The following is a 27,145-nucleotide window of genomic DNA, read 5'->3' as shown; positions in this document are numbered from 1 at the left end:
TGCAGAGCATGGGCTCTAGGCACGCGGGCTCAGTAGTTGTGGCTTGAGGGCTCTAGAGTGCAGGCTCAGTAGTTGTGGCACAGAGGCTTAGTTGCTCCACGGCACGTGGGATCTTCCCAGACCAGGAATTAAACCCATGTGCCCTGCATTGACAGGCGGATTCTCGACCACTGTGCCATCAAGGGAAGTCCCGCCTAATTATTTCTTAATCTATGAATCTATAATCTTCATAGATTTCCTGAAATACATTCCTTAAGAGAATGTGAAACCTATCTGGAGGAAAAAAAAAAAAGAAATCTACTAACCCAATTGTTTGCTGTGAGAACAGTGGCTGCAGGTGTGGAAAGGGGGGGATTCTGAACCCTGGGTAAGTGTTTTGAAATGCCATGATCTCATCTTTTTGCTGGAAGGTGATTAATCACTTCATCTGTAATTGCAGTAATAGTGTCTGCAAAGGGATTTGAGGTCATTTCTGGAAAACATTTGTGAGCTATGCAACCACTGAAAGCTACTAAAAGTGATTAATAAAGATATCTTAACAGGAGAGCAGAACAGATAGGGAAGAAATTATTTTTGAAATAAAAATCCTAATGGAAAAGGAGCAGAAGACACTGAAATCTAAAAGTTGAGAGAAGAAAGAAAAAAACTGAGCACATCCTATCCATCTTTCTTAGTCAATTCAGCGTTTGAATCCAAAATATGACTTCTTTCCATTCCTGAGAACCCTTGAAGGTATTGAAACTGATTGGGTGAGACAGGAATAAGCAGTGTTGGAAAAAATAGCAAACAATGTTACAAATGAACAGGAACTTCCGGTTTTCATGTTTGTTCAGTGCTTCAACATATATTCATTGCGTACCTTGTCAGGCACATTCCTAGATATATATGAGTGCACAGAACATAATAAGTAAAAAAAATGCATCCTCATGGAAATTGCATTCTGGTTAAGGGAAACACACAACAAACAATGTGCTAAGTTGTTAAATTACATAGTATCTTAGATGGTAATAATAGGTCTTAGGGAAAGAGAAAAGAAGAGCCACATAGAGGTGAAGAAAAGTATAGGGAGTAGGGAAGCATTGCAATTGTAAATTGGGTCTCCATAGTAGGAGTCAGGTGTAGATGAAATTTGAGGAAATAATTAAGGTGGTTAGTGATAAAGTCTTTATTCCTTCCCAAACGTTGTATATTTATTTTCTTGACTTATTTCACTAGAGAGAAACACCAATGTAACAATGAATAAAAGTGCATAGAGCAGTTCACAATGTGTGGGGAAGTATTTTATAAGGGACAAAGAGGCATGACATTTGCAATAGCACTTTTGTAGAAGCATTATATAAGATAAAAGAAGATCCCTTCTGTATTAGTTTGATTTCCCTCTCCTCTCCATCTCTCTCTCCTCACACACACAGCAATTAAAAAAACAAAACCAAAATAAAACAAAAAACACACTGGAAAAAGTATTTTGAGCTGAATAGAAAAAAACACTCAACAGAAGAAAATTTGTGAGAGGTTTCTTTTTTGTTGCATTCATTCATTATTTTTTTACGTTTATATTAGGTTCAGGTGTATAACATTGATTCATTATTTTTGTGCATTATGAAATGATCACCTCAGTAAGACCAGTTACTATGTTTGAGCACTGGTTACAATATTATTGACTATATTTCCTATGTGCAAATTACATCCTCATGACATTCATTTTATATCTGGAATTTTCTACCTTGTAAACTGCTTCACCTATTTTGTCCAACCATTCATCCCCCTTCCCTCTGGTAACCATGAGTTTGTTCTCTGTATCTATGAGTCTGTTTCTGTTTTGTTTGTTCATTTTTTTTTTGTTTTTTAGATCCAACATAGAGGTAAAATCATATAGTATTTCTTTCTCTGACTTATTTCATTTAACATAACACCCTCCAGGTCCATCCATGTTGTTGCAAATGGCACGATTTCTTATTTTTTATGGCTGAGTGATATTGCATTTTGTGTGTTATACATAGCTACACACACACATACATACCACATCTTTATCCATTCATCTATTGATAAACTTAGGTCCTGTCAATATCTTGGCTATTGTAAACAATGCTGCAATGAACATAGGGGTGCATATGTCTTTTCAAATTAGTGTTTTTGTTTTCTTCAAATAAGCTGAAGTGTAATTGTTCAACCATTGATAGTTCTATTTTCAGTTTTTTGAGGAACCTCCATACTGTTTTCCACAGTGGCTGGGCCGATTTACATCCCCATCAACAGTGTTTGAGGGTTCCCTTTTCTCCACATTCTGGTCAACACTTGTTTCTTTTTAAAAAATTTATTTTACTTATTTATTTTTGGCTGCGTTGGGTCTTTATTGCTGCATGCAGGCTTTCTCTAGTTGTGGTGAGTGGGGACTACTCTTTGTTGCCGTGTGTGGGCTTCTCATTGCAGTGGCTTCTCTTGTTGTGGAGCGTGGGTTCTAGGCACATGGGCTTCAGTAGTTGTGGCTCACAGGCTCTAGAGCACAGGCTCAGTAGTTGAGGCGCATGGGCTTAGTTGCTCCATGGCATGTGGGATCTTCCCAGACCAGGGCTTGAACCCATGTCCCCTGCATTGGCAGGCAGATTCTTAACAACTGCACCACTAGGAAGTCCTGTTGTTTCTTTTTTCTTTTTTTCTGGTACACGGGCCTCTCACTGCTGTGGCCTATCCCGTTGCGGAGCACAGGCTCCGGAGCGCAGGCCCAGTGGCCATGGCTCACGGGCCCAGCCACTCCGCGGCATGTGGGATCCTCCCGGACCAGGGCACAAACCCGTTTCCCCTGCAGCGGCAGGCGGACTCCCAACCACTGCGCCACCAGGGAAGCCCTGTTGTTTCTTTTTGATAAGCCATTCTGACATGCGTGAGGTGGTATCTCATTGTGGTTTTGATTTGCATTTCTGTCATGATTAATGAAGTTGAGCATATTTTCATGTGCCTGTTGGCCATCTGTATGTCTTCTTCGGAAAAATGTCTATTCTGCTTCTTAGCCCGTTTAAAAAATTTTTTTATTTTAAATATAGTGTTGTATGAGTTCTATATATATTTTGGATTATCAACCCCTTATTGGATATATCATTTGAAAATATCTTCCCCCATTCAGTAGGCTGCCTTTTCATTTTGTTGGTGGTTTCCTTTGCTGTGCAAAAGCTATTTAGTTTAATGTGACCCCACTTATTTATTTTTGCTTCTGTTGCCATTGCCTGAGGAGACACATCCAAAAAAATATTACTAAGACTGATGTCAAAGAGGTTACTGCCTATGTTTTCTTCTAAAGAGTTTTATGGTTTTGGGGTCTTAAATTTAAGTCCTTGGGGCTTCCCTGGTGGTGCAGTGGTTGAGAGTCTGCCTGTCGATGCAGGGGACACGGGTTCGTGCCCTGGTCTGGGAGGATCCCGCATGCCGCGGAGCGGCTGGGCCCGTGAGCCATGGTCACTGAGCCTGCACATACGGAGCCTGTGCTCCACAACGGGAGAGGTCACAACAGTGAGAGGCCTGCATACCGCAAAAAAAAAAAAAAAGAAAAAAAATTTAAGTCCTTAATCCATTTTGAGTTTATTTTTATATGTGGTGTAAGTGGTCTAGTTTTATTCTTTTTTTTAAATAAATAAATTTATTTATTTATGGCTGTGTTGGGTCTTCATTTCTGCATGTGGGCTTTCTTTAGTTCCGTCAAGTGGGGGCTACTCTTCGTTGCAGTGCACAGGCTTTTCACTGTGGTGACTTCTCTTGTTGCAGAGCACAGGCTCTAGGCACACAGGCTTCAGTAGTTATGGCATGTGGGCTCAGTAGTTGTGGCTCACAGGCTCTAGAGCGCAGAATCTGTAGTTGTGGTGCACGGGCTTAGTTGCTCCGTGGCATGTGGGATCTTCCTGGACCAGGGCTCAGACCTGTGTCCCCTGCATTGGCAGGCAGATTCTTAACAACTGTACCATCAGGGAAGCCCCCTAGTTTTATTCTTTCACGTGTAGCTACCTAGTTTTACCACCACCATTTATTGAGGCAACTGTCCTTTCCCAATTGTACACTCTTGCCTCCTTTGTCATAGATAAATTGACCATATGACTGTGGGTTTACTTCTGGACTTTTTACTCTGTTCCATTGATCTATGTGTCTGATTTTGTGACAAGACCATACTGTTTTGGTTATGATAGCTTTGTAGTATGGTTTCAAGTCTGGGTGCATGATACCTCCAGCTTTGCTCTTCTGTCTCAAGACTGCTTTGGGTATTTGGGGTCTTTTGTAGTTCCATACAAATTTTAGAAATATTTGTTCTAGTTCTGGTGAAAAATATCATTGGTATTTTGATAAGGATTGCACTGAGTCTGTAGATTGCTTTGAGTAGTATGTATATTTCCATGATATTGATTATTCCAATCCATGAGCATGGTATATCTTCCCATTTGTTTGTGTCATCTTCAATTTATTTCCTCAGTGTCTTATAGTTTTTAAACTAGAAGTCTTTCACTTCCTTGGTTAAATTTATTACTAGATATTTTATTCTTTTTGATGCAACTGTAAATGCAATTATTTTCTTCATTTCTATGACAGTTCATTATTAGTGTACAGAAATACAACAGATTTCTGTGTACTAATTTTGTATTCTGCAATTTTAGTCAATTCACTTAGCTCTAACAGTTCTTTGGTGGAGTTTTTGGGGTTTCTATATATACAGTGTCATGCCATCTGCAAATAGTGAGTTTTACTTCTTCCTTCTGTAAACTGAAATTTCAGAAACAGACCTGATTGAAATAAAAAGGCATTTATTTGGGATTTGTTAAGAATGTAGTCCAGGAGGGAATTCCTTGGCAGTCCAATGTTTAGGACTCTGCCCTTTCACTGCCAAGGGTGCGGGTTCAATCCCTGGTCAGGGAACCAAGATCCTGCAAGCCGCCCCCCACCCCCCAAAATGTATTTAGTCCAGGACACACAGAGTCAAGGAGCATGTGAATTGTATTCTACTATACTACAAAATGGAGAAAGATTAAAATGGAAGGCAAAAACTGCAAGCCATAGTGAGTTACATAGTTGTCTGTCAGGAATTATAATTGGAGCAAGCAAGAAACAAGGCAGCTTGTTAACAAGGATTGGTTGGGGTTCAAAATGGTTGCAGTTACAAAGGGAAATTTTAGACCAGAAGGGTGAAGCTTCTGAGTGTTCTAAATATGGCTGATGGTGTCCTTGGGTTTAGTACAGTTCAAAGAAAGTTCAAATTCTCAGTGATGCCGGGATGTGTCTGAGATCTGATCCTTAATGGCTGCTCAACTCCATTTTGTATGCCTGAGTATGATTACACCATTACAATTTCAATTTGTCATTCCTCAAGGTAAAGATTTTATGACAGATGAATAATTCCAATATTAGGATTATCAGGATTAAAGAAAACATGAGGAAGGGGTAAAAAGGCTTACTGACCCTCAATGTGACAAAGTCAAGTATATAGGTACCTCAGTTAAAAAAAAGAAAAACAGTCTGAAACTATCAACAAAGTTGGGGTTACAGGCCTGGTCTCGACTCTTGCGATGAGCTGTCTACTCAGATGTCATCTGCTTCTGACCCAGGGAAGTTTTTCTTGTTCTGACGAAGGTCATCAATGGGTTGGGAAGTCCACTCAGGATTGGTAGCCTTTTAAAAATGAGAAACGTGACTCCATGATTGAACACCAAAGGTTTTGCTGCACATGGCTTAGTGAACAACCTGTTAATACCTGATTAACAACCTCTTTCCATTGAGGTTTCAAAGCATCTCCAGGGAGGTGTCTTTTCCAATAAATATAATCACCTGGTTGTAAATTATTTTCTTTAATGTCTTTGTCTCCTGGGAACTCTTTTTTTTTTTTTAAAGGTTTCTCACTTATAAAAGATTCTAGTACTAGTAAGCATGAAGCTTTAATGTTTTTAGTTAATTCTTGGCAATATGTTAAGAGGTCTCCTTTAACCACATTGGGCTTATGTAGTGCATTATATATATATATATATATATATATATTTGTGTGTGTGTGCGGTACGCTGGCCTCCCACTGCTGTGGCCTCTCCCCTTGCGGAGCACAGGCTCCGGACGTGCAGGCTCAGCGGCCATGGCTCATGGGCCCAGCCGCTCTGCAGCATGTGGGATCCTCCCAGACCGGGGCACAAACCCGTGTCCCGTGCATCGGCAGGCAGACTCTCAACCACTGCACCACCAGGGAAGCCCCTGCATTATATATTTTCATTGTTCTTCCCATAATTATTTCAAAGGAAGAAAGTCGGTGCTTACCAAAGGGGGTAGACCTTAGGCTGAGCAATACCAGGGGCAGGACTTCCGGCCATGGTAGATTAAAAGATTCAACTAGTTTAGCCAATTAAGTCTTTTTAAAATTATTATTATTGAAATATACTTGATTTACAATGTTGTATTAATTTCTGCTGAACAGCAAAGTGATTCAGTTTTATATATATATATATATATATATATATATATATATATATATATTCTTTTTCACATTGTTTTCCATTATGGTTTATCACAGGATGTAGTTCCCTGTGCTACACAGTAGGACCTTGTTGTTTATCCATTCTATTCAATATATATTGTATAATAGTTTGCATCTGCTAATCCCAAACCCCCAATCCATCCCTCCCTAACCCCTTCTCCCCCCTGGCAACCACAAGTCTGTTCTCTATGTCTGTGAGTCTGTTTCTGTTTTTACACATAAGTTCATTTATGTCATATTTTAGATTCCACATAAAAGTGATATCATATGGTATTTGTTTTTCTCTTTCTGACTTACTTAGTATGATAATCTCTAGTTCCATCCATGTTGCTGCAAATGGCATTATTTCATTCTTTTTTATGGCTGACTAGTATTCCACTGTATATATGTACACCTTTTTTATCCATTCTTCTGTCGATGGACATTTAGGTTGTTTCCATGTCTTGTTAGCCAATTGAGCCTTAATGGCTCTATATGTAAGTTCCACTAGCCTGGAGGACTGTGAATGATAGAGGCAGTGGAAATACTGGGGGGGGGGAATAAAAGGCCAAGTTTTACAGATTGACTGAATAATTTGCCCTGTAAAATGAGTTCCTTGATTACTATGAAGCTCAGGTGAAATACTCCATGTAGAAATTATTTTTTCCAAAAGAATTTTGCCTACCAAAAGTGCTATAGCCCTGCAACATGGAAATGTTTCAATCCAGTGAGAAAACATGCATACTAGTACAACTACATATTTATATCCCTGAGATGGTGGCAGTTGGATAAATTCCATTAACCATACATCAAAGGGTCCTGAAGGCAAAGGAAAACAATCTTTAGGGAAGTGGATGGGTTTACCTGGATTACGTTTTGGACAAATGTTACACTTCAAATATACTTCAGTGGCTATTTTGTGGGATGGTTTTCAGTAGCATTGTTTTGCACGTATCATTTTATCTGGGCCCCCATGTATGTTCAATAATATGTTCCTGGAGGCTATGAGTCAAACCTGGAGTATTGTTAGATCCATACCATAAATTATGATCTTCCCAAAATTTACATCCCTGGTATAAGATTTGTCTTATTCCTCTGGAGAAACATTGTTTTAGGTTTCTGCCAGTAAATCCCGTAAGCTAACATAAGGTTAGGTAATAATTAAAGCTTTTTTGAAGTGGGTCAGAGAGCAGCAGTCATTGCTACAGTATCGGCTAAATTATTTCCTTTCCTTTGAACCAAGCCTTGACTAACCTGAGATATTTATAATGGCCAGAAGTTTTAGTATTTTAATAGCTTCCAGAAGGTCCAATACATATTGGCTATTCTTAATAGTTTGTCCTGTGCGAGCCCTTGTCCAGGAAGGTCCCACATGCCGTGGAACAACTAAGCCCATGAGCCACAACTACTGAGCCCGTGTGCCACAACTACTGAAGCCTGTGCGCCTAGAGCCCATGCTCCACGAGAAGCCACTGCAATGAGAAGCCCGCACACCAAAACAAAGAGTAGCCCCCACTTGCCACAACTAGAGAAAATGCCCCTGTGCAGCAACGAAGACCCAACACAGACATAAATAAATAAATAAAATTTAAAAAAAAAAGGGGACATGGTGGCTGATGTCTCGTTTTTTTTTTTTTTAAAAAAAGCATACTGGCTATCAGTATAAATATTAACAATTTGATCTTTTGCTATAATGCAGGCTCAAGTAGTTAGAGGTTGTCTTTTTGAGAAGCCTGCATGCCTGAAGAGCAAAGAAGTTAGTTATCCACATATTGGAGTAAAGTGAAGTCATTTGGGAAAGTAACATCTGCAAGGTATGATTTTAAGGTCTGAGAAAAGTAAATAGGACTCTCCGTATATCCCTGGGGCAATACTGTCCAAGTGTACTGTTGATCATTCCAAGTAAAGGCAAACAAGGATTGGCTGTCTGGATCCACTGGCCTAACAAAGAAAGTACCACATAAATCAGCCATGTGAAAACCTTGCTGTCTGTGGGAACTGCAAATAAAGGGATATGGGAATTAAGGACTACTGAATGGCGGGATATGACTATATTATTGATGGCTATTTAATACTGAACAAAATGCCTCTTCCATTAGGTTTTCTAACTGGGAGGAAGGGGGTATTGCAAGGACTGGTGCAAGGAATCACTAGACCTTGTTTAATATAGTCTTTTATGATATGTTGAATTCCTTTTATAGGTTCCTGTTTGACGAGATATTACTTGATGTTGGGGAGGGGTTAAGATGAGTATACATCTATTTTGATTGGGGTTGCTGAATGAATTTTCCCTCTATCCACAGAGATTTGAGACCGTAGTGTTTGTACAAGTTCATTCTTTCTTGGGGTTATGACTGATGTGAGAAAAATGATGGCACTTCACATGCAGGGCCTAAATTTGTGTCATTAGGGCCTTGTTGATTGGAATGTTCTTCCAGATGTAAAACATTTCCCCCTTTTGTGAGAAGGAAACGTGCATTATCGACCTCTAAGAGGTCTCTTCTGAGGATGTGTACAGGAGTGGAAGGAAGGAGAAAGGAATGTGTCTCTGTGACAGGGCCAAGTTGGAATGGAGTGGGTTGAGATTTAAAAACAGTCATAGGGTGCTTAGAAACTCCCACCATTGAAATTGTTTTAGTACACCACAGAAGAGAATGTTTCAAAGTGCTGGGATTGAGAACAGAAAGAGTGGTACCCCGTATGAATTAAAGCTCTGTCTGCTCTCAAACAATGGTGAATTCAATTTCTCCAGAATGTTAGTGAGAAGAAAGGGAGAAACCCCAGGTATTTCCTTGGAGCAGCCCTAGGTGAGACAGAAAGGAAGTTGCATAGGACCTTTGTTTGGAGAAGGGCTGGCAGGATTTTGTTTTCTCTCTGAGTGATTTTCTGAATTTATAGCAAGCTCTTTTAAAATTCCCAGGCTTTTTCTGCAATAATAGCAAAGGTACCTTTGAAGGTCTTCTGTGTTGGAGCGTCTTTCTTTGTAAGACTGGAGGCGTGTTGGCCTTTTTTGGCCAGTCAATTGCTGAAGCTGTAAACTCATTATTTGAGTAGCCTTCTTCTTGGCTATTTTTGTATGGTCTTGGACAGCTGCTGTGCCAAACTGCATAAATCACGGGCATCCATGGCTGTCCAATTTCACTGATGCCTTCTAACTAAAGTGTCAAGTTCTTAATCTAAACCATTCATGAGTTGGTATTAACATTTTCCATCCCTGAATACTGTTTGAAAGTTTTTTGAAATCTTTCAAAGAATTCAAGTACAGGCTCCTTAGGTTTTGAGTACACAGTTGGATATGTTTCAATCAGTAATATTTGGGGAAACTTCTGGAATAACCAGTAAAGGGTTTTGGCTAAGCCTTTGGCCCTATCTTGATCTTCAGTTGTTTTCTTTTGGAAGTCTTCTATAGGTTTTTTCCAATCCATCTTATTAAGCCATTCTTTTGCTCTGCCTTCCCCTACCAGCATGTGTATAAGTTGATAAGGATCAGAATAGCTTGGTTCATAGGTTTGTATAACAAGATTAAATTGTTTGGCAAAGGAAATGAGGTCCAAAAAGAATCACAGAATTCTTTAGCTATAGCCCTAAGTTCACGTTTACTCCATGGGACAAAGACAATAAAAGGTTCAGGTGGACTTCGTTTTAATAGGGGCTGCCAGGACAGGGGGGTTGAGTGGGGTTTAGGCTCAGGAGTGTTAACTGATGGAGGAGGAGGAGGAGGGTGTCTGGTGGAGAAAGAGAAGAGAGGGGGTAAGTTAAATAAAAAAGGGAGTTTGGAAAGAGGTGGGTAAAGGAATGGAGGAGAAGGTGCAGAATTGGGAGGGGAATGGGAGTGGGGTAAAGAATTTCATGATTTCTTAAGTTTAGAAACAGCCTGAGTCAATTTTTAATTACAGCTTGGAGGGAAGCAATTTCCTCAGTATTATGTTTAGAGGCCTCTAAATATCAATTAAAACATTCTTTCTGAGACCTCCCTTGTGGCACAGTGGTTAAGAATCTGCCTGCCAATGCAGGGGACATGGGTTTGATCCCTGGTCCGGGAAGACCCCACATGCTACGGAGCAAGTAAGCCCATGTGCCACAGCTACTGAGCCAGCGTGCTGCAACTACTGAAGCCCACGCTCTGCAACAAGAGAAGCCACCGCAATGAGAAGCCTGTGCACCGCAACAAAGAGTAGCCCCCGCTCATCGCAACTAGAGAAAGCCTGTGTGCAGCAATTTATTCTTGTTATTTTTAATAATAAATTTAAAAAAATGTTTTCCATTAATTTTTCTGTTTCTGGTATTTCTTTCTAGGCATGCATGAAGATTGACAAATTTGGGAATTTCAAAAGCTTCCCATTTTGGCCAGGGCAGTTTAAAATCATACCAGGTTAAATGGACCCATTTAGATAGGTCGTTACAGGATGAGGGCCCACAGGTGTTAAACACAAAGCTGACAGGGTTTTGTTTTGTTTTGAATGAGAACTTGGCATTATTCTGAGTACTCATCAAAATCAAAAGAAACCTGAAACCCGAATCTCCTACCAAGTGGCACAGATTAAAACAAAACAAAATAAAACCAACATAAAAACTCCACTCCCAAAAGGGAGGACTAAAGTCAACACTGAGAGACACCCAATTTTATTTATGATCTAAACCTTGACCAAATGAGAGTTTTGGGTTCAGGAGGACTCTCTGCAGTCTTTATGTGAGTGAAAAGATTGCTAAACGCAATGGGTCTATGTAGGTACTGAATGCCAACACCAAGTCTGAAGAAGTGCTGGAGGTCACACTGGGTAATACCAACTACACCAAGCAATGTTAACCTAAATTTCAGAAATGGAGACCTTATTGAAATAAAGAGGCATTTATTTGTGGTTTATTAGACTACAGCCTGGGAGACACAGGTTCAAGAAGCACCTGAACTGTGTTCCTCTGGATTACAAAATGCAGGAAGCTTACACAGGCAAAAAACTGCAAGGGCAGTTAGTTACATATGTTGTTTGTAAGGAATTATTTAGAGATGGCAAGAAGAGTGCTTGCTAAACAAGGATTGGTTGGGGTCTGAAATTCTTGAACTGACAAAGGGGAACCTTGAGACCATAAAGTTACACCCAGCAGGTGTTGTTCTAAATATAGCTGTAGGTGTCCTGGGGTTTGGTACTTCACAAAAAGTTCAAGTTCTCAGTGGTACAGGGATGTGTCTGAGACTAGAACCTCAATAGTCTTCCCAATCTGTTTTGTACACCTGAACTATAATTACTCCATTATGATTCCAATGTTTCCTCACTTCGCAATTTGGATGCCTTTTATTTTTCTTGCCTAGCTGCTGTGGCTAGGACTTCTATGAATGGTGGTGGGGGCACATCCTTCCAGGACTGAGGTTTAAGCCACTGGGGCCATGTACCTATTTCTCCTATCCTGAGCCTCAGAACTGTTCCCTAGTTTCCGCACACTGGTAGAAAGTTTCCCCCACCTTGTCCCATACTCTCACATCTCAATGTGTTCATGGTATCCATTACAGGAGTGCAAAATCACATTGTTTTAAATGGAGTTCACATGATGTAGCCTTGAAATAAGGGGAACTCGGAACATGTGAAGATATATTTGCCATTTGCAAAGGGCAGGGTGACTTTGAGACAGATGTGTGCCTCTGTGAGCCTGGCGTCGCCTTCCAGCAGGGCAGGGATTTCAACTCTCACACAGTTTGTGATTATCTATGTGCTAAGATTCTCCTATTTGGGGATCCAAAAGGAGGGTAGAATCCCACACCTGATTTAAACCAAATTGAAAACAAATTCATTTTTCCTTAGCAGTGTTCCTTCTCAGATGCAGATTTTCCCCACTTTGCACTCTCTCTGTGGCTTTTGGATTAAGAGACCTGACACACGTCAAGCATTTGTTCAATCGCTATGGAAGGCAGTGCCCATTGATTAATATTGTGTTATTGCTACATTAAGTGAAAAGCTACTGTCTGTGCTGCCTACATAAATACTGCCCATTGTCATGCACAACCCATTGGCAACATGCAGAAGTAGTCTTTTTTTTTGTGGAAGTGGGTCTAGTGGTGAAGGGTTGTGCTCAGAGCAGAGGACAGAAGTCAGGAAGACATGTATAGCAAAGTCAAATCCTTCAAGGACTTTGGGGAAACCCCTCCTTACACTTGTTTAAGATCTATACACTTTTGGTCTCTTTTTCATGTATCAATATTCACTGAGCACCTAGCACAATGCCTGGCCCATATTAGGTGTTCAATAAATATCTACTGAATGAATGAATGCCCTCATCCAAGCAAGGTGAATATATATTATTATATTGTATGGGTACTTAGAAATTATATAATGTTCTTTAAATCTTTGTAAAGGCTAACAGACTAAGTCTTTTATTTGTGGGTATGAAGTGGCAAATTTGGGAAAGAGAAAATAACAACATGTTTAGGCTGTTTTCAGTGGGTGCAGCCTCTGTGTATAATGAACAGCCCCCCCATCCCAGTGATTCATGATGATCAAACTTACCCTTGTAATTTAGCCCTGTGAGAAAGACAGCCATTGCCCAGACATCAATGCACATGACTGTACCACCACTGCCTTCTAACTTATTCATTCTAAATATCTGGACACAACAAGGGGAGAAGGATTCAGAAACAGTGATCAGCACAATGAGAAATTTGGTCTCGGGTAGATTACACCCCAGATCTTCTCTTTCCCACAAACCTAATACTACAAGCAACTTCTTACAAAATATTTGGATATAAAAGTAAAAGTCCAACAAATTTTTTTGTTCAAAAGCGTTGGGAATGAAACTATAATAAAAATTTTGTGGCCACAATACTAAAACGGACAGGAACACACGTTGTGCTCTATTTGTAACCATGGAGATCAGCTCCAGCCCAGATGGGGCTGATGTAGGCACTGCAGCCCCGCCTCAGGTGATCTTGTGGTATGGGGTACGCCCCCTCTTCAGTTCTGTGCAATCCAATTAACAAATACTGACCTGGCTTCGGCCAATCATGGCTGGATTGCCCACAAAACCAGGTAAGCATTTGCTGGGATGGAAGCAGGGACAGGGGAATGGAGCATTCAAGAAAGAATCAGGAAGAGAATTCCCTGGTGGTCCAGTGGTTAAGACTCCCCACTTCCACTGCAGGGGGCACGGGCTTGATCCCTATTTGGGGAACTAAGATCCCACAAGCCATGTGGCGTGGCTAAAAAAAAAAAAATCAGGAAATCTGTACCCATCATTTTATTTATGGAGTGCTTGCTATTGCCAGACACTGCCCCTATCACTGGATAAATAGCAATCTTTCTCTCCCTCATGGAAATTACATTTTTTGCATTAATTAAAAATTTATTTTCCAACGGAATATTGTTTCTATTTTGAATTATTTGGGAGGGTATCATAATCATTTTAGTATTGTTGCCATAAAATTTTTATTGTAGCTTCATTCCCAGCATGAGATAACGACTTTTACCTTTTTGTTTGTTAAATATTTATTTATTTATTTATATTTTACTTGGCCGTGTCAGGTCTTAGTTGCGGCACACGGGATCTTCATTACAGCGTGCAGGATCTTTAGCTGCTGCGTGTGGGATCTTTAGCTGTGGCATGCTAACTCTTAGTTGCTGCATGTGGGATCTATTTCCCTGACCAGGGATCGAACCCGGGCCTCCTGCATTGAGAACACCGAGTCTTAGTCACTGGACTACCAGGGAAGTCCCTAAAGACTTTTACCTTTATGTCCAATTATTTTCTAAGAAGTTGCTTGTAGTATTAGGTTGAGTTTTTTAGTAGGAATGATCACTGCTGTAAGGGTGAGAGAAGTCTCACATAAATCCAGGAAGTTTGGCTTTAGGCGAAAGATGCAAAGTCAATAGCAGGAGTAATTGCCAGAAGTACTATCAGGAGTTAGGTGTCACCATGCTGAGTCTGAGGTATTGCAGGCATCTCTAAGTGGAGGTGTTAGTGGGCATGTGAAATATACACCTGGAGTTCAGGGAAGGAGGGGGTTCATGTAAAGATACCCTTAAGCAGGAGATTGGCACGTGGACTATGTCAGACTTAAGAGGAACACCCCACAGGTTATGTGGCAATGCCATTAAGGCTGAAGGGAGGGTATTCTGCATGGACTGGCTCACTTGCCTGGACCCCTGGACAAGGGTGGTGGCTGTCATCATCACTAAGACAGGTTAGGAAGTACAGCGACCATGAGACAGAGTGTGTGTGTTTGCATGAGTGTGTGTAGGGGGTGCGGGAGGAGGCTGTCATCATCACTAAGACAGGTTAGGAAGTACAGTGACCATGAGAGAGAGAGAGAGAGAGAGAGAGAAAGAGGGAGAGGTGTGTGTGTGTGTGCGTGTGTGTGTGTGTGCGTGCGTGTGCATGTGATGCGGGAGCTGGCCTCAGATGAAGATCCAGGAGTGACATGAAATTCCAAGGAGATGAATAAAAGATTTATTGAGAGGCAAAGCAGTAAATGGAATCAGATGACACTGAGATAAGACCTGGTGCTGTTTTCCTCTCTACAGGCTCAGAGTTTTGTGATAACTCCTGGTGAAACCTAAAGAGTGTCAGACTGGATGATAGATTAGCTAAAGAGTAAATAAGGTCAATTTCTACGAAACATACAAAGAAGAACTTACACCAATCCATCTCAAAGTCTTCCAAAAGACTGAAGAGGACAGAACACTCCCAAAGTCATTCTATGAAGCTACCACCACCCTGATACAAAAACCTGACAAAAACACCACCAAAAAAGAAAATTACAGGCCAATATCTTTGACGAATATAGATGCAAAAATTCTCCACAAAATATTAGCAAACCAAATCCAACAACACATAAAAAAGATCATACAGCAGGATCAAGCTGGATTCGTCCCAGGATCAAAGGATGGCTCAACATATGTAAATCAATCAATGTAATACACTACATCAAGAAAAGAAAAGACAAAAACCACGTGACCATCTCAATAGATGCAGAAAAAGCATTTGATAAAATTCAACATCCATTCATGATAAAAACTCTCACCAAAGTGGGTATAAAGGGAACATATCTCAACATAATAAAAGCTATTTATGAGACTTCCCTAGTGGCACAGTGTTTAAGAATCTGCCTGCCAATGCAGGGGACACGGGTTCGAACCCTGGTCCAGGAAGATCCCACATGCCGTGGAGCAAGTAAGCCTGTACACCATAACTACTGAACCTGTGCTCTAGAGCCCGCGAGCCACAACTACTGAGCCCGTGTGCCACAACTACTGAAGTCCATGTGCCTAGAGCCCATGCTCTGTAACAAGAGAAGCCACCACAATGAGAAGCCCATGCACTGCAACAAAGAGTAACCGCCACTCACTGAAACTAGAGAAAGCCCGCGCGCAGCAACAAAGACCCAATGCAGCCAAAAAGAAAAGCTACTTATGACAAACCCACAGCCAACATAATACTCAATGGTGAAAAGCTGAAAGCCTTCCTGCTAAAATCTGGAACAAGACAAGGACGCCCACCCTCACCACTTCTATTCAACATAGTATTGGAAGTCCTAGCCAGAGCAATCAAACAAGAAAAAGAAATAAAATGTATCCAAATTGAAAGGAAAGATGTAAAATTCTCATTATATGCAGATGACATGATACTATATATTGAAAACCCTAAAGACTCCACACAAAAACTACTAGAACTGATAACTGAATTCAGCAAGGTAGCAGGATACAAGATTAACACACAGAAATCAGCTGCACTTCTTTACACTAACAATGAAATATCAGAAAGGGAAAGTAAGAAAACAATCCCTTTTAAAATTTCATTAAAAAAATTAAAATACTTTGGGCTTCCCTGGTAGCACAGTGGTTGAGAATCTGCCTGCTAATGCAGGGGACACGGGTTCGAGCCCTGGTCTGGGAAGATCCCACATGCCACGGAGCAACTAGGCCCATGAGCCACAGCTACTGAGCCTGCACATCTGGAGCCTGTGCTCCACCACAAGAGAGGCTGCAATAGTGAGAGGCCCGTGCACCGTGATGATGAGTGGGCCCCGCTTGCCACAACTAGAGAAAGCCCTCACACAGAAACAAAGACCCAACACAGCCAACAATAAATAAATAAACAAATGTGGGGTTAAAAAAAATTAAAATACTTAGAAATAAACCTGATCAAGGAGGTAAAAGACTTATATGCTGAGAGCTATAAAACACCGATAAAAGAAACTGAAGATGATTCAAAGAAATGGAAAGCTATCCCATGATCTTGGGTTAGAAGAATTAATAGTGTTAAAATGGCCATACTACCCAAAGCGATCTACAGATTCAATGAAATCTCCATCAAATTACCCACGACATTTTTCACAGAACTAGAACAAGAAAATTCTAAAATTTATATGGACCCATAAAAGACCCATATTGCCAAAGCAATCCTGAGGAAAAAGAAAAAAGCTGGAAGCATAACCCTCCCACACCACAGACAATACTATAAAGTTATAGTCATCAAAACAGCATGGTACTGGCATAAAAACAGACACATGGATCAATGGAACAGAAGAGAGAGCCCAGAAATAAACCCACACACCTATGGTCAATTAATTTTCAACAAAGGAGGCAAGAATATACAATGGAAAAAAGACAATCTCTTCAGGAAGTGGTGGTGGGAAAGCTGGACAGCCACATGTAAATCAATGAAGTTAGAACACTCCCTCATACCATACACAAAAATAAACTCAAAATGGCTTAAAGACTTAAACATGAGACATGATGCCATAAAACTTTTAGAAGAGAACATATGCAAAACATTCTCTGACATAAACCATAACAATGTTTTGTTAGGTCAGGGCAAAAGAAATAAAAGCAAAAATAAACAAATGGGACCTAATCAAACTTATAAGCTCTTGCACAACAAAGGAAACCACAAACAAAATGAAAAGACAACCTATGGACTGGGAGAAAATATTTGCAAACAATGTGATTGACAAGGGCTTAATTTCCAAAATATATAAACAGCTCATACAACTCAATAACAAAAAACAAATAACCCAACAAAAAAATGGACAGAGACCTAAATAGACTTTTCTTCAAAGAACATACAGATGGCCAATAGGCACATAAAAAGATGCTCAACATCACTAGTTGGTAGAGAAATGCAAATCAGAACTATAATGTGATATCACCGCACACTGGTCAGAATGACCACCATGAAAAAGTCAAATAAATGCTGGAGAGGGTGTAGTGAAAAGAAAACCCTCTTATGCTGTTGGTGAGTATGTAAGCTGGTAAAGCCACTATGGAGAACAGTATGGAGGTTCCTTAAAAAACTGAAAATAGAGTTACCTTATGATCCAGCAATCCCCCTCCTGGTCATACATCTGGAGAAAACACTAATTCAAAAAGATACATGCACCCCTATGTTCACAGAAGCACTATTTACAATAGTCAAGACATGGAAACTACATAAATGTCCAACAGATGGAAGGATAAAGATGTGGTGTGTGTACACACACACACACACACACACACACACACACACAATGGAATACTACTCAGCCATAAAAAAGAATGAAATAATGCTATTTGCAGCTACATGGATGGACCTAGAGGTTATCATACTAGGCAAAATAAGCCAGAAAGAGAAAGACAAATACCATATGATATCCCTTATACGTGGAATCTAAAATATGATACAAGTGAACTTATTACAAAACAGAAACAGGGGCTTCCTGGTAGCACCATGGTTAAGAAGCCGCCTGCCAATGACATGAGTTCGAGTCCTGGTCTGGGAAGATCCCACATGCCACGAAGCAACAAAGCCCGTGCACCACAACTATTGAGCCCGCACTCTAGAGCCCTCTAACCACAGCTACTGAGCATGCACACCACAGCTACTGAAGCCTGCACGCCTAGAGCCCGTGCTCTGCAACGAGAAGCCACCACAATGAGAAGCCCGCGCACCCCAACAAAGAGTAGCCCCACTCGCCACAACTAGAGAAAGCCCGTGCACAGCAACGAAAACCCAATGCAGCCAAAAATAAATGGTAATAAATAAAATATTAAAAAATCTTAACAAACAAAACAAAACAGAAGCAGACGTGAAGGTTGGTGAGTTGGTGCGGAGTTCGTCTCAGCACGCGTGGCCGCGCTGGGATGAATTCCTCCTCATCTTCTTCCACAGTGGGTTTGGGCTCGGTTGACTGGCAGCTGCAGCATTTCATGGACGTAGAGACTCAGAAGCAGCGCTTCCGGCAGCTGGTGCACCAGATGACGAAACTTTGTTGGGAAAAGTGCACAGACAAGCCTGGGCCAAAGTTGGACAGTCTGGCTGAGGCCTGTTTTGTGAACTGTATTGGGCGCTTCATTGATACAAGCCAATTCAACTTGAATCGACTGTAACAGACCCAGAAATCCAAGCCAGTCTTCTCAGAAAGCTGTTCTGACTGACTTCAGCATTACCTCTTTGGAAAAGGAAGGTAGTTCAAGAAAAGAAGAGCAGTTGATGGGATGGTTGAAGAAAAGGTGGGGGATCGGCTCCCACTTTGTCACTCTTGGGACATCCTGTCATCTGAGAATGAACAAAGACCAATTTTTTTGTGGGAGGGGTGTTTGAGGGTCAAATGTGTTTGGGGTTGTGTTTTTTAATGCTAATCTGGGGAAAACAAATGACAGATGAATGGAAAATTCTACTAGATGTATATTACTCTATGTGGGATGAAGCTTTTCTCATAGTCCCATTAACTGCTCCCTACAATTTTAATAGGGGAACTGCTCTATAATTTGATAGTGGGGCCACATAAGTAATAATCTGTTATTTGTGTGGATTCGTTTCAGATTTCTAGAGAGATCGACATACGTCTTTGTGTCTCTCAGAAAGGGCAGCAGCAGGGGAAAGAGTAATTTGGTACTTGACTGTAGCCCTCCTTATCTAGTGTTTGACTATCAGTGCTGGAAAAAAAGATGTATTGAATATTCATACAGTACATTTCACCTTTCTAGATTATCTCTCTCCCTTACACTGTGATTCACTTAAATATCTATATAAATTACAGTCTTGAGCTAGTACAGGTAACCTGAGAGTCTAGAGGCCTTTGGTTAAAGGAATCTAGCCAGTGAACATAATTCTCATACTAAACTGCCACAAGGAAGAAGTTAACTTACCCTGTATATTGGGGTCCAAAAAAATTGAAAGATGTGCCTAAATGAAAAAATAAGTTATAAAGATTTAGGCCACTCAAAAACTAACAGCCGTTTCAGGTAGATGTGCATGCCTAATGTAAATCAGCATAGTTTCCATTTAGTGCGTTCTTTTAATCACTGAAATAAAAGATTCTACAAGAAAAAAAAACAGTAAAAGAAACAGACTCACAGATACAGAAAACAAACTTAAGGTTACCAAAAGGGAAAGGGAGTGGAGGAAGGGATAAGTTAGGAGCTTAGGATAAACAGATACAAACTACTATATACAGATAAACAACAAGGTCCTACTGTAGAGCACAGGGAACTATATTCAATATCTTGTAATAAACCATAATGGAAAAGACAAGAGTAAGTGAGGCCAGCTGGGAGTCTCTTGGGCTGTGATGGGAGAGGTGGGGTTGGGCTTTGGATGAGAGGAGGTAGATAGAAAAAAGGTGTGACTGGTGTAGAGTCAGCACATGCAATACTGGAGAGGACGTAGGGCTTGTGACTTCCACACAAGGTCAAAACCTGCGTTCCTGTTTTATCGGGTTGACCAAAAAGTTCGTTCAGGTTTTCCCATAAGATGCTACCGAAAAACCCGAACCAATATTTTTGGCCAACCCAGTATTTTGTAACTCTCGCAGTTTTAGGTTTTTCTATATATGTCTATGATCCATAGTTATTTAATTTTTATAAGTTCTCTTTGCATACCCAATTGCATACCCAACTGCTACCACACACTGATCTAACAAATCATTCTTTCTATACCAAATTGCTTTTGTCCCTTCACTGAAAAACAACTGATCAGTTGTGTGTATGTTTATTTCTAGACCTCCTATTCCCTTACATTTATCTATTTGTATTTATGCTAGCACTTTCTTGTTTCCAGGTTGTTTGGCTATTCTTGGTCCTTTGCACTTGCATTTTCATTGTAGAATCCACTTCGCAATTTCTATTAAAAAAAAAAAAGAGCTTACCGAGATTTTGACTTGGATTTCACTTAACACATAGATCAATTTAGAAGGAAATATTGAGCGTTACAATCCGTAAATGTGAGATATCTCTCCTTTTACTTGGGTCTTAATTTTTTTTCTCAAATTTTTAAAATTCTGTTTACCCATCTTGCATGTATTTTCTACATCTGATGGTATGCTAAATTTTAATTGTATTGACTATATTTTCTTATTTTTTTTGTATTTTTCCTACTCTGGCCTTTGGGGCCTTATTCCTGGCAAGGCTATCCCTCTCAGAGCTAGTTAGTTCCTGCAGGTAAAAAATCCCTCCCCTATAAGCATGCTTGTTATACACAAACCGACCAATCTGGAGCCCACACCCCCAACCATAACCTTATCAAACTCACATACCAAACCAATAATCCTCCCTGCCCTATACCGTACCTAGCTCTGGTACCTATACCAGAGCTAGGTACGGGACAACTAGTGTCCACCCTTCCAAAACAGAGGCCGCTGAAACATTTCAAACTGTCTGTCTTAGTCTTATAGGTCTGCTATAACAGAACACCATAGACTGGGTGATTTATAAAGAACAGACATTCATTTATCCCAATTCTGGTGACTGGAAATCCTCCAATGCCATAAAGGTGCCTCATGATTGGGTGAAGGTCCTCTTCTGGGTGGCAACTAGGAATGACCCCTGAAGCCCAAAGTCTGCCAGAATTTTTCAAGGCTGTGAGCCATGCTCTTCTTGACCTGCCTCCTGAGCAGAAGGTGGAGGCCCAGCATATGCGGCCCAGTATGACATGCTGTGCTTCCTGTTTCTAGGGAACCGTGTAAGTGTCCTTCTTCAAAGTAACTTCCATGTCTGCATGTCTCACAGTGCATGATTAAAACAAGTCCCTGGTACATTTCAACACAGACATTTGGGGAGGGGAGGGGGGATCTGAAGTTCTCAACTGTTTATTGCTATTGCAAATAGAATGGTTTCTTTTATATGGATCTTGAATTCTTCAAGCTTCAGATACTCAGTCGTTCTAGCAGGGTCTTTTGGTTAATGTTATGTTTTGTTTTTTATTGAAGTATAGCTGATGTACAATATTATATAAATTAGAGGAGTACAATATAGTGATTCACAATTTTTAAAGGTTGTACTCCATTTATAGTTATAGAATATTGGCTATATTCCCTGTGTTGTACAATATATCCTTGTAGCTTATTTTGTACATCACAGTTTGTACCTCTGATTCCCCTACCCTTATATGGCCCCTCGCCACTTCCCTTTCCTCACAGGTAACCACTAGTTTGTTCTCTGTACCTGTGAGTCAGCTTCTTTTTTGTTATATTCACTAGTTTGTTGTATTTTTAAGATTCCACATATAAGTGATATTATACAGTATTTGTCTTTCTTTATCTGACTTATTTCCCTTAGCATAATACCCTCCAAGTCCATCCATGTTGTTGCAAATGGCAAAATTTCATTCTTTTTTATGGCTGAGTAGTATTCCATTGTATATATTTATTCTGGGTTATGCTTTGTTTGGAGATCCCATAGAGTTTTCTCCGTAGATCAGTTTTATTTTTTCCTTAGCAATGTGAGTAATTTTACTTTTTATTGCCTCATTATTGTGACAATAACCTCCATCTCAATATTGAATAGAAGTCTAGTTTTATTAAAATTTCCAGTATAATATTGAACCAAAGTCTTGTTTAATTTGGCTTTGTCTTATTTTTCTACTTTTTTAAGGGACAACATGCCATTAAATTGAGGCCATTCTTTTCGCACATGTGTTTGGTCTATAAATTTAAAAATTACAAATAAAAATATAGGTATTTACTCCATTAAAAAAAAAAGCTTCACAGTGAAATCTAGACTGGTATTTGAACAATATTCAGGTATCACAGCCGAGTCAAGTTGATATATAAAATTAATCATCACAAGTTCACCTGTTGTCAACTTGGCACCATACAAACTTAAACCACTCCTTATCTCCAAACAAAGACAACAACAAGGTCATGATACAACTATCCTGTGTACAACCAAAAATACAATAACTCTTTCTTCAGAAAGGAGACAGATTCCCTGGGTAACATTCACTCTCCTCCTTGATATCCTATAACCAAATACTATGATATAAATTTAACAATACTTAAATACTGTGATGTGAAGTCAACACATCATCTGTTAAATGACAAGGGCGTGAAAGAAGGAAGAAAAAGATATTGGCTGGAGCTTCCCTGGTGGCGCAGTGGTTGAGAGTCCGCCTGCTGATGCAGGGGACACGGGTTCGTGCCCCGGTCCTGGAGGATCCCACATGCTGTGGAGCGGCTGAGCCTGTGAGCCATGGCCGCTGAGCCTGCACGTCCGGAGCCTGTACTCCGCAACGGGAGAGGCCAAAACAGTGAGAGGCCCGCGTACCGAAAAAAAAAAAAAATTAGGAAGAAATACTCATGACATTACTGATTACTATCCTCACTTCTGTTAATGGTCACATGAGCTAACTAATATGTAGCTCTTCCACAATCCATTCCATGCTCCTTTTGTCCTCAGCAGCACGTCGAATGGTCTTTTTTTCTTCTTTTTTTTTGCGGTACGGGGGCATCTCACTGTTGTGGCCTCTCCCGCTGTGGCACGCAGGCTCCGGACGCGCAGTCTCAGCGGCCATGGCTCACAGGCCTAGCCGCTCCGTGGCATGTGGGATCCTCCCGGACCGGGACACGAACCCGTGCCCCCTGCATCGGCAGGCGGACTCTCAACCACTGCGCCACTAGGGAAGCCCTCGAATGATTATTTTTTATTCCCTGGTGGGGTGACCAAAGCATTCTTTCCTGAAGGGTCTGGGCCATGAGTTGTCCTGCCTGAAGTAGGTTGTGGATAGTTTTCCATTGACTTTACCATAGATCATGACAAGACATCTTAAGGGATCTCTGCATTCCAGACACACACTTCCTTTGTGCAAGTACCAGTGGGAAGTATAGTCCAATTTGCACCTGATAATCACATTCAATCACCAGAGCCAGCACAGTAACTCTTACTTTTCCTGTTGATTCAGAAGCATGAGTAGTGCAAAGTGGCAGACTGGCAGTGTTACTCTCCAGGACAATGGAATCATTCTACTGCAGTAGTGAAAGCACTCTTCCCTTTGCAACTAAGACCTCTACACAATCAGTGCTTCATGAAGACAGGAAGCAAAAATTTTCCCTAGTGCCTCTCTATGGATAACTGTCAGTGGTGCCACTCACATATCTACCCCTTGATTCCTGGACGCATCAATCCAGGCTATGGGACAAATAGTCCTATTTGTTGTTTGATGATTCAGAGCCTATACAGCTTCCTGGGGAATCTTTCCCTGGCCCTCCAAGTATTCTCACATAGCAATCTGCCCAGGTCACAGGAAACATGTGAGGATCATGTAGACACCAGGGACCTTTGAACAAAGATTGTGTTGTTTAGGAAGATCCCTGGGTGGCACTGATGACAAATGCCATGTAGGGATCTGCCTGACTCACCCTCTCTTCTGAGAACAGCACTGCTAACTGGGCTGTGGGGACACCTGACCTCAGCAGGCTGGGCCAGTCAGCTTCCCTCCTGTGGAATCAGGAACAGGGACCTCAGACTGAGGCCCAAGGGTGCTGGGCACTGGGATGGGGGCTGTTGTTCAGAAGGACATTGTTTCTATCCCACCAATCACTGCTACAGACACAGCGAGACCAGGCAGGAGAAGGGACCAGAAAACTGCAGGACCTGTGGGGAGGAGGAAAGGTGACTCCTGTGTCCTTCCTGATCAGCCCAGAAACAAGGTGGGTGGGGTCCCTCACAGGTGTGAGAGCTGAGCACTTACCCAGTGAGAACAGTAGCTCACAGGTCTCCAGCATCACCTCCTGGTACAGAGTCCTCTGGTCCAGGTCAAGTTGTCCCCACTCCTCTTGGTCACAGCCACATTCTTAAAGGTCACCACCACCTGGAGAGTCAAACACAGGTAGTGGTGTTGGCCTTGTGCACTTGGCTGGGATCAACCCTGTCACTCTGTTGCTGGTGAAGATGCAGAGAAACCCAGGCTTGAATCACCGAGGCCTCTGGATCGCCAAGTTCTGTGTTGGGCTCAAGGGGGAAGCAGATGCAAGCTTGGAACATAATGCAATTGTGGCTGAGAGAAAAGCCTCCCATGAAGGAAGTCACTGGAGATGACACAGACAGTGTCACAGTGACACAGACAGTGGTGTTCCATGAGGACTGGGGAGAGATGGTAAGTGCTCTGGGAAAATGATCATGATGATAATTCCAACAATGGTAACAGTAAAGTGATAGCACTTAAGCCTCCCTGGTCCTCACAGTGCACCTGCCCCAAGTTGAGGCCTTTACACAATAAGATTCCTTGCTCGGGAACCAGACTTCCAGGGTGTGAATCAAGACTCTGGAATTTGACACTTCCTGCCAGTGCGACCACAGGGAGGACATCCCATCATTTCTCTAAGCCTCGATTTCTGCATCAATAGAACAATCAGTCCCACTTCACCAGGCCGTTTGGAGAACTAAAGAGAAAATGTTTACATGTGAGATGCTGGACTGCCTGGCACAGTTACGTGTTCAATGTATTTTGTGACTCTTACTAATCCTCCCACAGCCCATGAGGTAAATGCCATCATCACCTCCGTGTCACAGCCAGAGGTCTGAGCCCCAGGCAGCTCTAGAAAATCAGCCACAACCTCAAATTTAAGGAGCAGAAGTGGGAATTGAACATCCAGTAAAAGCGGGAACAGAGTTGCCAGAAGATTGGCAGGTGGGGGCAGGGGTACCTTAGCCAGAATTATTATAAAACAGCCAGGAAAAGACTATCCTAAGAGGTGACACTGATGCACAGGAAGGGTGGGGAGAGATAGCCCTGCAGAGATCTGGGAACAGGGCCCCAGACAAAGAGAAGTGCAAGCTGAAGCTGGAAACTGGGCAGGAGTTTAACAAGTTCAGGACTGCCTGGCCATGTGCGGTGAGTGAGGGAAAAATGGAGGGAAAAAACCTTGGGGGTAAGCAAGGGGCAGATCAAGTAGAGAGAGCACTGTGGGCCACATATAGTTGGGAGAAAGACTGTATTTATTATAAGTGTGAGGCAAGCACCTGAGGGAGAGACCCATTCATTCACTGAACCATTTGTTGAGTACCTTTTATAAGCCCAGGCTGTTGTTCTATGTCCTAAGCAGCAACAGGTGCTCATGCTCAGGGGCTGGGAAGAGATCCTAAACAAGCAACTAAATAAATGAGCAAGACAATGTCACAGGGACCCAAAGATTCCAAAGTCAAGAAAATAGCGCGAGATGACAAGAGGTTACAGTCTGCTTTAGACAGGGCACCACGAAAAGCCTCTTTCAGGACAGTACACTGGAGTGAGTCTGATATAAAGTGAGGAAGGAGCCAAGTGAATGGGAAGTTAACAAATAAGACAAGTCCTGACAGCGATCAGGACTATGATGAGGGTACTCAGGGTCACGGCTATGGAATTACCCAGGACCTGTTGTGTTTTAATGTCCAAAGGGACACCACACTCCTGCACACTATCACCACTTACCATATGTAACTGAACCTCAAACAGGAAAACAGATTCAGTGGGAAGCCAGTTCGACTGGCTGTAAACTGAAAGACAAATTCCTTGGCCTTCTGGGCGCCCTGTCTCTCCTGACACCTTTTCTATCCTAGCAGGGCTGCAATCCCCAAGCTGCTGCAGGCTACTCCTGCCTCTTCCCCACCCCAGCCCTTATCTCTGTAGAGGTTACACAGCTGGGAACCCAAGGGTCAGATTCTCCCAGGAATGAGCCTCTAACATCAACAAGGCTCAAGAGGCACCTCCGTGGAAAGAGAACCAGAGCGATGCTCCCTGCACCGTGCTGGACGCGGGGGGATACACGTCACCCATGTGCTTTTTCTAGTTCCCTCAAACCCAGTTGGAGGAACTTTAATATTCCTGTTTTGTGCCCGAGAAAACAGAAACCAAGGGCAACAGGGAAAGCTGCTCAAGGTCCTAGACTCGGGAAGGGGCGGGGCCGCAACACACAGAAAGGTCTCCGGACTGTGCGGCCTGCACTCCTCCCTGCGGGTCCTTCCACGCCAGCGGTATGGGGTCAGGGAGATTCGAGAAACCACATCTCTCCCTACCACACAGCGTCCCACTGACTGACAGAAATGGGACACTCCGCCTGAAGCTCCTAACCTGGATTCCCACCCGGAGCACAAGCGACCCCATCCCGAGGCTCCGACAAACAATGCCCTGGGGAGGACAAGGTGACGACTCACAGGACACCACCATCCTGCACAGCACCGCGCCTCGGCCACTTGGATGGGGTCCGAGCGGGCGTGGCCTGGCGCACCTTCCACTCACCTGCGCCGGGGTCACCAGCGCTGCCATCGCACCGCGGGGAGCGTAGGGCCACGTGAGGGCGCCGGAGACCGGCGGGTCCAGCGGGCTTAGCTGACCCTCCCCCAGGTCGTACAAAGGCACAGGTGGGCCCTCCAGGCTGTCCTCCCCGCTCCTTCCCTAAGTCCCGGGAAGAGCTCGTAGTGGGTTGGGACACACCAGCCTCACCACAAAGAAAACCCCGCT

The 27,145-nt window shown here is 42.1% G+C and overlaps 1 long non-coding RNA gene and 1 pseudogene across 1 annotated transcript; one reads left to right on the top strand and one right to left on the bottom strand.

The window, feature by feature from the left end:
• Positions 1-3,561: 3,561 nt before the first annotated feature.
• Positions 3,562-27,145, bottom strand: LOC115848018 (uncharacterized). Its single transcript, XR_004037556.2, has 3 exons — positions 26,924-27,145; positions 24,398-24,517; positions 3,562-5,643 (listed from the first exon to the last, which is right to left on the bottom strand). It is a non-coding gene; the product is annotated as an uncharacterized lncRNA (long non-coding RNA).
• On the top strand, positions 15,002-22,212 carry LOC115848013 (mitochondrial import inner membrane translocase subunit Tim8 A pseudogene; annotated as a pseudogene).

Source organism: Globicephala melas, chromosome 19, assembly GCF_963455315.2.
Source record: "Globicephala melas chromosome 19, mGloMel1.2, whole genome shotgun sequence".
Classification (NCBI taxonomy): Eukaryota; Metazoa; Chordata; class Mammalia; order Artiodactyla; family Delphinidae; genus Globicephala; species Globicephala melas.
This window is presented reverse-complemented; position numbering and strand designations above follow the sequence as displayed.